This window comes from Rattus norvegicus, chromosome 13, assembly GCF_021556685.1.
Source record: "Rattus norvegicus strain SHRSP/BbbUtx chromosome 13, alternate assembly SHRSP_T2T, whole genome shotgun sequence".
Classification (NCBI taxonomy): Eukaryota; Metazoa; Chordata; class Mammalia; order Rodentia; family Muridae; genus Rattus; species Rattus norvegicus.
The window spans coordinates 86,832,292-86,842,500 of record NC_141546.1 but is presented as its reverse complement, the minus strand read 5'-3'; the positions used below and the strand labels follow the sequence as shown (position 1 = coordinate 86,842,500).

The 10,209-nt window shown below is 43.3% G+C and overlaps 1 long non-coding RNA gene across 2 annotated transcripts in view; it reads left to right on the top strand.

The window, feature by feature from the left end:
- The window catches only part of LOC103692288 (uncharacterized), a 140,921-nt gene extending 132,928 nt beyond the window's left edge, over positions 1–7,993 (top strand). The window contains exons 7-8 of one of the 2 annotated variants that reach the window (XR_015636168.1): positions 6,699–6,864; positions 7,710–7,993. This is a non-coding gene — a long non-coding RNA (uncharacterized LOC103692288). Of the gene's footprint in view, positions 1–6,698; positions 6,865–7,709 lie in introns of those variants that run through there. The other variant, XR_015636163.1, reaches the window with a different exon arrangement.
- The last annotated feature ends 2,216 nt before the right edge of the window (positions 7,994–10,209 follow it).

Here is a 10,209-nt window from a genome sequence, read left to right as displayed (position 1 = left end):
GGTTTATCTCTGAGTAGAAAATTTGGATATATAGACTTTATCCAAATAAGGCTCCAAATTGTGACTTTCTGACATTCTAATTGGTTGTTTTAAAAAATTTATGGATGGATGGATGGATGGATGGATGGATGGATGGATGGAATGATGATGGTGGAATGGGATGGATGATGGATGGGATGAATGGATGGATGGATGGATGGATGGATGGGATGGGATGAATGGATGGATGGCTGGATAAATGATGGATGGGATGGATGGATGGATGAATGATGGATGGGATGGATGGATGGATGAATGATGGATGGGATGGATGGATGGATGAATGATGGATGGGATAGATGATGGATGGATGGGATGGATGGATGGATGATGGATGGATAGATGGATGGATGGATGGATGGGATGAATGGATGGATGGATGGATGGGATGGATGGATGGATGAATGATGGATGGATGAATGGATGGATGGATGGATAGATGATGGATGGATGGGATGGATGGATGGATGGATGGATGGATGGATGGATGGATGGATTTGGGTGTGCACTAGCCCTGGTGTACAGGGTAGTCAGAACACAACTTCTGGGAGTCAGTTTTCACCTCTTGCCATGTGTTCCTGTGTCCCGGGGATCAAATGCAGGTCATTAGATTTGATGCCAAGCACCTTTTAACCCTTCGGCCCTAAGTTAACATTTTAAAAATTGTAAAAGAAATACTCATTTTTAAGGGCAGCTCCTTCTCTACCGATTACTTCAAAATAGGGAGAGACATTAATCTAAAGGCTGCAGGGCCACTGTCAACCTTTTACCTTTTCACAGGGTTGTTCCTTAAGTCATTCTCAATGTCTGGGTCTTTAAAATGCAAATTTTCCAAGTGTCATATCTTCAGAAGTGTGATTTAAGATCAAAGATGACTTCGCAACCCTATGGATAGTGATCAGATCACTAGTCGAATCTGAAAAAAACTGACAAATGATAAACCTAAATGAAAGCTATAAAATCTTGGGGTTTTGTTTATTCTGGGGTAGGATCTGACTGTGTATACGTGTGTGTTATAAATTATGTCTATATGAGTTCATGTTTGTGTATTGTTTGCATGCTACAAGGTTGGCTTATAGATAAATATTCATGCATATTAAAACTGTTAAATCAACCAAAATGCTTCTTAGTTCATATGACTTAGGTAAAGCTGTGGCAGATAAGTTAATTTAATTTGTGGGCCAGCCAAATGTCTCCAGGACCACTAACATATGTATTTTACCCGTGTTTATATTTATATCTGTGAAATATTTAAGATACAAGACCTATCACTTTCTATGTTCTAAATGCAACTTTCTGAGCTGTCACTAAAGCATAAGATTGCTAACAACTATTTCATTTTATTAAGAACATGGGTAATTTTATCTAAATTCAGGAATTTTATAAAGTTCTTTCAAGTTTTAACTTATAAAAGAAGAAAGGTAGAGAGGGACTCTAAGTAGAAGGACAATATTTAAAAGTTGCATGTGAGAAAACAAATTTTTGAGAAAGAATTCTAAATAGGAAAGGTAATACTCTGAGGGGTAAGAAAAGAATTCACATGCTAAAATAAGGTGGGTGTTTTTTTCTTACTTTAAAATTTTTTTACATGGGTACTATACTGGCATCATTTCTACCCCTAACACCCCTCCCAACCCCCACCCTGTGGTGAATGAAAAAAAACAAAGAAAAAATAAAAAAGGAAGCAAACATCTAAAAACAAAAAAAGCATGACTGCTCCTAGCTATGGTGAAGAAGGAGGTTTATTGCAGACATGTGGGAGAGCACAGCCAGAGGCAGGAACATCTGGGAGAGTCCAAAGTGGAGGTGATCAGACTGAGCTGGGCCATGTGAGAAGAGGAGTGAGGGGTGAAGAGAGGGGAGAGGGGGAGAGTGGGTAACCGAAGTGGTTGGATTATATTTGCAAAAGCAGCCCAGCCCTCTGGGCTGGAAAGTTCAGGGTAGGGGGCTGGATGTGCCAGTCAGGAGGTTCTGTAACAGGTAGGGACTGAGGGATGCTGGGAGAACCTGATGGCAAGGTGTGCTTTGGTATATTAAATAAGTACCTCAGCCACTTGTCCCAACCATTTGTTAAATCCTAACTCCTAGTTTCCTCCAATCTGTCTCAGATACTCATAAATCTTTTTCTTTAATCATTGTTGTTCCATATGCGTGTATATAACATGTATATTTATAAACACAACATGTATGAATAAATACAGCCTGCTGAGTCCATTCAAGATTGATCATAGGGGCTTCACAGTGACGTCAAAGCCAGGTTGGGATAAATAGTGAAACCTTGTGTCAAGAATAAAATTTAAAACATAAACATGTTATATGTTTTAACTTTTTCTTTTATATTGTGATAGTTTGAATAGGAGAGGCCCCCAGAGAGGAATGTGTTTGAACACTTATAAAATAGGGAGAGGGACTATTAGGAGGTGTGGTCTTGTTGGAGGACCTGTGTCACCGTAGAGGTGGAGTTTGAGGTTTCATATAATCGTAAGCCATGCCCGGTGAGACAGTCTCCTTCTGCTGCCTGCAGATCAAGATGTAGATCTCTCAGATCTTTCTCCAGTATCATGTCTGCCTACATGCCGCCATGTTTCCCATAATGACAATGGACCAAAACCTTTGTATTGTTAGCCAGTTCTGATTAAATATTTTCCTTTACAGGAGTTGCCGTGGACATGGTGTCTCTTCACAGCAGTAGAAAACCTAAGACCAATCATTTGGGGTTATTACATTTTATAATATATACATAGACATCTGCAATTAGAAATCCCTGCACCTAAGGGCTTAATGTCCTGTAGACCTGAGCTCTGTATGTTACATAGAAATCTGTTGAATTAGAGGTGTATAGGGTTAAGACATGCAAAGTGAATAGCATTGCCTTTTATTCAACACACATTGTGTCTACACCTCAACGTCTACATGTATATGTAATATATACATTCCCACCCTCCCTCTCCTTCATGCCAGGAACACTGTGTGACTAGCCAGCTCTTACCATTACAGCTTGAGGTGTGTTCCTGCCACCCTCACTTCCTCACCATGAACCTCTCCTCACTTAAGTTGGGTTTGCCCGGTGCTTTGGCACAGCGAAAGGACGAACACTTAGTAGCGAGGTCACCCCGTATCAGTATAATTGGCTCAGGACCCCCAGACCAAGTTCTCAGCACAAAGGAGATTCATTCATCCCAAAGGGACAGAGGGCAGGGAATAAAAGGCAAAGACAGGAGATAGAGGATGAGGGAGAAAGGGAAGGGAACATGGAGAAGGGAACAAGGGAGAGGGGAAAGGGGTATTTGTTCTGAAGGACTGCCTCTGACAGAGAGGAGACAGACATGGCCCTTAGGCAAATGGTGGTTTATAAAGGAAAAACTCGTGTTAGGGTGAGGTGCGTAATTTTAATCGTCTATGTCCATTCCGTGAGTCAAAAGGGGCTTTTGATTGCTGGACTTCAATACTTTGAGAGCTGAACCTCGGTGGTCAGCCTCAGGAGGAGAAAGTGGCCAAACAAGGGAATGCACCTTGGTAGCTAGCTTTAGGAATGTAACCTAATGTTTTTAGCAAGTCGGAGGGAGTGGGGAGAAGGGCAAGGCCGGCCAGAGCTGACATGGAGTGGCCTGATGTTCCTTCACACCCACTGCATCCTTCCCCCTCCTTTCCCTTGAAGATCCCTTCTCATAACCCGCCCTGGCCTGCCTATCATCTTTCATTTTTCAGTCTCTGGTTTCAAGGAGAGGCTCTCTCTGACTTTACAGTCAGAGTCTATCCTTGTGTCCCTGTCCTTGGTCCTCAATAGCTTTTCTGTCCAGCAGTACGTGCAGCTCTTGTCATAAGGGAAGTTAAAGCTCCTCGTGGCAAGCTTCCTCAGCAGGAATGAAATCCTGCATGAGGAGAAGAGCTATCTTTCTCTGTGTTAAATGTAGAAGGCAACTCGACTCATAGCAGATGCTCAGGAAACACAACTGACCACATTTTCGAACAACAGAATTCTTGAATTTGGTTGGGTGGGAGTTAGCATCCGGGAGCTTTTTGTTCTCTAAGCACGTGAGGACCCTGTCACATCTGTGGTCATTACTTAAGGACGTTTGGGGCAAATCCCTCAGTTTCAGTTCTATCACTTTCAGTAACTTAACAGTTCAGTGTAAAACTCCCCTGCGCCTCTTCCTGTCACTTGTTTAAGCTTGCCTCATGGTCTAAACTCTGTAATAGGAAAGAGGGTGTGATCTGGTCTCCCCTCTCCTTTACCGCATCTCCTTGAAGCTTCTCAAATGAGATAGGGCAAAAGGTGAGGACCAGACCGTTTTTTTTTTTTAGTTATCTGACGGTGGATGGTTGCCTCAATCTCTCTATGTGGTCTCCGAGGCTTTGAAATTTTGTAAGCTTGCTACAAGGGAGCCAACAGAGGGCAGCACTACAGCGCTTATCTGAGCTGGTTGAGGGACTGCAGTTCTGTGGTGCTTCTTGGCAAGTACTGTTGTAGCCTCTTTGAACATAGGCCAGCTACTGGAGTTCATTGAAGGTTAAGCCTGTTGAGTGGCTCACGTTTTGTTTGATAGTATTGAGAACAGCAGCCAGAGCTTTGCGTCCACCACTGAGCCATCCCTCCAGCCTCGTCTACTAAGTATTTTGTTTGGTTTTCCCATTACCTTGGAGTTTATGTAAACTAAGAAAAGGGCCACACTGTTTTCATGTCTTGTGTTCTTGGTTTTTTTGTTGTTTTCTTTTTTAAATAACAATTGTGACAAACAAAAGAAAGAATTAAAGAAAACTACACTTGGGGTCTGGAGAGATGGCTCAACAGCTAAGAGCAGTTGCTGCTCTTACAAAACACCCAGGTTTTATTTCCCAGAATTCGCATGGTGGTTCACAACCATATGTAATTTATGACTCCAGTTCTAGAAGCTCTGACAACCTCTTCTGGCCTCTGAGGGCACCAGACAGGTACATGTTGCACATGAAATACACATGCAGGTGAAAATTCATACACACAAAAAGATTAGAAAACCATTTAAATGTTGTACTTGTGATCCACACAGAACACCGATACTTTGGGTTGTGTGTATTTAAAGAAATGCCTGACTTTTCAAAATACTATACGAGTCATACATAGAGCCTTTACGTGGCTCCAGGGATGCAATTTAGAGAAGGAAAGGAAAGGAAAGGGAAGGAAAGGGAAGGGATGGGAGGGGAGGGAGAGGGAAGGGAAGGGGAGGGGAGGGGAGGGAAGGGGAGGGGAGAGGAAACCCACACTGGAACAACTCAATTCTTTAAAAATCACTGAGGGAGAAAAGCAACATTGAACTTCCATATTGACTCTATACAGCTTCCATGAAATATCAATCCAAGTATAAATCTTGACTTAAATCCAAGAGCAAAGGTAAAACCCTCCTTTATTTTTGGAAATAGCTTCATGGTAAATTCAGATGACTCTCCCCCAGGATTCTACCTGTGACTGGCCTCTTGGATATTTTATTTAAAAGAGGGCAGATCCTGTACCTTTTTTCTTTTTAAAGAATTATGTATGTATGTATGTATGTATGTATGTATGTATGTATGTATGTATGTATGTGAGTAAACTGTAGCTGCCTTCAGACACACCTGAAGAGGGCATCAGATCCCATCACAGATGGTTGTGAGCCACCATGTGGTTGCTGGGATTTGAACTCAGGACCTCTGGAAGAGCAGTTAGTGCTCTTAACCACTGAGCCATCTCTCCAGCCCAGTTCTGCACTTGGATATGGTGTTATCAGTGTTAGCATTTCTTGACATTTCAGGATGATTCATGTTCTTCCCTGCAATGTAGCATGGGATGGAGTCCCTGCTCAGCAGGCCTGAGATTGCTCCAGTAGATTTGTTTGTACAACGATCTCATTTATGTCGGTCTCCAGCGCCGATCTCCCATCACTCTTTCTGCAAGATTACTGTGAACCTTGTCTACATGGGGCACTCAAATCCAGTTCATAGCCATTTTCAAACACTTACCTGATGTACGTACTAACTCTTGAATCAGATCTGAAATACCACATTCTCTTTCTGAGGAATCCACACAGAACACAGACACAGGATTGCATAAGGTCTACAAGTCAGTTTGTCATCAGATCTTCTAATGAATAATCGAACCTCCTTGTAGGAAATCACAAACATTTCCATTTCCCTTGGACACCAAATAGAAGGTCTCTGTCTTCACAGTTAGGGCCAGAAGAACTGGAAAGCTTTGGCTTCCTGTGGTTGTTAAAGATAGGGGGTGACTTTGATTATAGATGGGCCAGGCTGACCTGGTGGGCACTGCATCTAGGGTAGGCACGGGATGCAGGGTGAGGGCAGGCCCCCTCGAGCTTCACTTCTAGACCTTACTGGTGCTGTTTCCCAAGCCAACCCCTCCTGGTAGGTTTTGATCACACAGACACAAGAGACTGGAAACATGAGAGCGAGGCTTGGTCTTTGCCCTGAGACTTCTAAAGAAGGGAGTTGTCCTAACACAAGAAGTAGATTTCTATTCTAGTTTCGTCTCACTCTGACTCAAAGCAACGTAGGGAAGGAAAGGGCTTATTTCATCCTTCAGGTCTCAGTCCATCATTGAAAACAGGATGGAAACTCAAGGCAGGAAACTGGAAACAGAAACCAAGGGGAACGCCATTTGCTGGCTAACGTATTGGCTCTCCCTCCAGGTCATGCTCAGCTAGCTCCTCATACAGCCGAGGAACTCCCAGCCTAAGGAACTGTACTGTCACAGTGGGCTGGGCCCTCCCACATCAACTGTCAAGAAAGACAATCACAAACAAGACCACAGGCCATCCTGACAAAGACAGTTCCTCAACTGAGACTCCTCTCCAGGTGAGATCCTTGGCTGTGTCAGTTTGACAGTTGCTAATGAGGGTAATATCCCTGTGTCCATGAGGTGCATCCTGCAGCGTTAGTAATGTACGAGAGCCTATAAGCATGTTACACATGGCCTCATGTTCAGAGGAATGCTGCACTTGAGCTAATGCTCGATTGTCACCGTCTGTAAATTCCCAATCATTTCAACATGTGTGTACGTGCATGTGTGCGTGTGTGCGTGCGTGCGTGTGTGTGTGTGTGTGTGTGTGTGCGCGTGCGTGTGTGTGAACACAAATTCATTAGGATAATGGGGCATGCATTTGAGAGGAAGACATACATGAAAGATGTTGTCTCACTCACATTTTACAGTATTCCTCCCCTGAACACAGCATTCTAGTGGTCTCACAGTATCAGGGAGTACATTTACATTCAAGTAAGGTTAAATCAACCCCATTCCAGAAACTATTTTATTGATTATTAAGTATAATGTGCAGTGGGTTTTCTGGGGTGGGAGTTTGAGGGGTGTTTTGTTTTGGCTAGCATTTACAATTTTATTATAAAACACAAATGCAAACATAAACTACAAAATATGAATTGGGTAATTTAAATGTCATGTATAAACTAAATGTCTTTCTATTTACATTTAAAACCAGCACTATGATATACAAAGTAAAATTTATGATAGTGATTTTAAAATTTAGAGTTTTGTTGACAACAATATCAAGTAGGGGACATAAAAATAATCTCAAGTATGAACTGCTGAAGAAAAGGAAACATTTTGTAATTTAGACTTTATGTGGTACGTTTTTCCCTACATTTTAAACAAGGGGCTCACGTTTTTATTTTGTATCGAGGAGCAGAGATCCTGTATGGGATGATGAGAGCAGGGCCTCGAGGGTAGGCAAGGGCCGATGCCTGTGACCTGGGCCGCCGAAGGTGTGGATCTGCCTCCGACTTCTAAGACGTCAGAATGGGTAGAGATGTAGCTCTTGGAGAGGTCTGCCTGCGTCACCACCTGAGGGGTGCGTATGCCTGCGTCACCACCTGAGGGGTGCGTATGCCTGCGTCACCACCTGAGGGGTGCGTATGCCTGCGTCACCACCTGAGGGGTGCGCTCATCTGTGATATAAAAAGGCATTTCTCTTCTTGTTACCATTTTCCAAAGCGCGCCTTTTCACTCCATTCCTCCTCTCTCACCAGGAAAACTGCGGGTGAGAAAAGGGTGCTACATCCCGACAGGAGGCTGAGATGGCCTAATTGAAGGAGGCCATCTGCTGCCTGAAGGAGGTTGGGATAGTCCAAGTGAAGGAGGCCATCTGCTGAGATCTGAGGTTGGAAAGGGACCATAGGCTGGGCTGAGGGAGAGAGAGCAGTGATCTATAGGCCAGACAAAGTCCAAACTTTCCTGCTTGTATTTGCAGTGCAGACGAGGTAGCTGCTTTCCAACTAAGCTGTTCCCTGCATTACGTCATCGTGTTTCCCAGACTGCCACATCAACGCCACACTTTCTGTTAACTAGAAGCAACTTTAGCTGATACAAAGAGAAAAGACTTTTTTTTTTTCTGATGACTAAATGAGAAATAACATAGTTTGGTGAACATAGATTTTGACAATTGGGTATGTGGAGAAGGGAAATGAAGGATCCCAGGGTCAGTACAGACCACACACATACACACACACACACACACACACACACACACACACACACACACACACACACACACTGTAGTACAAAGGAGATTTATTACCCTGGAGGAGGAATAAGGGTAGATCAGAGGTTATTGTGTTGTGTGCTCTTTCTTATGGCGAATTAAGTTTAAGAGAGCGTGTGGTGGCTGGGACACTAAGTCGCTACAGAGTTGGGATGTGTCTCTGTCATGGAGACCTGCCTTGGGAACTGGATGGGTAGAGAGATGGCTGCCAGCTCAGAGAGAGGCCGTCGGCAGTGTGATATGGGATGGAGAGGAGTGGGTGAGACGCTTTGCTGACTGAGATGAAGATGTCTACCGGATATCTTGGGGCACTACAGTACTGGATCCTAGCAGGGTAAAAGAAAGCTATTAATATAATTTTACAACAACAAGTTGGTAAGTCCTGATTGGACAGGTCAGTCAGTGTAGCCAAATAATGAATTTTGATTGCTGGACCTTGGTGTTTTGATAGTTGGATCTTGGCGATCAGTCTCAGGAATGAGTCAGTGAGCAAATAAGGGAAAAGTCCTTGGGGGCGAGCTTTAGGTCTACAGAAAATTTCCTGTGAGACAACGCACAGCCATTATCTTATCCTAAAAACCACAAAGGAAACAGAAACCAAGGAACAAGTCACCCCCAAAAACAAAAACCAAAACCAGAAATCAGCGCCTAGATCTATAATCATCTCAATCCCAGGTACCATCCAGATACCTGCATGAAAATACAATAAATAAATAACCTCCAGGACAATGCGTCTCCACCAGATTCCAGCAGCCTCACCACAGCAGACCCTGAGTATTCTAAGACAGCTGAGGCACACGGGAAAGACGGTAGAGATCCTCAAAGAGGAAAGGGATAAATTCCTCAAAGAAGCCAAAGAAGACACGAAGAGGGCAAGGACATGATTAAAACTATTCAAGACCCCCAAACAGAAATAGAATCAACCAAGAAAACCCAAACTGAGGTAATTCTAGAAATGAGTAATTTAGCAATTTGGACAGAAACTACTGAGGCAGGCTTAACCAACAGATGACAAGAGAAGGAAGAGAACATCGCAGATACTGAAGATATGACAAGAAATGGATATGTCAAAGAAAACGTTAAATCTAAATACTCCTGACACAAAACTGTAGGCATAATTTTTTGCAGCCTACTTTTAATAAGGACCCAACCCTTAATAAGGGCTCTAGCCTACCACTCAGTAGAGTTAGCGTAAGAGGAAAGTTATTAGGATAGGGTGGAAGCTGACCTCTTCAGCAATAGTTTTATGGGGATGAGTTCAATCTTTTTTTTTTTTAACGACTTATTTATTTAATGTATGTGAGTATACTGTACTCTGTTGCTCTCTTCAGACTCACCAGAAGAGGGCATCAGATCCCACTATAGATGGTTGTGAGTCACCATTGTGGTTACTGGGAATTGAACTCAGGACCTCTGGAAGAGAAGTCAGTGCTCTTAACCACTGAGCCATCATTCTCGAGCTCAATCTTCTTTGGCAGCAGTTCTGTCCCATAGCAAACACCAAATACAACTTAGCAGCTGCAGACCAGTCCTCTGGGCGGACAGACAACACATACGAACTGGCAGCTACAGTCCAGTCCTATCAGCACAAACTAGGAGTGGTAGTTCAATCCTAAAGGAGCCTTTAGGCTCACCAACCAGCCTGAGG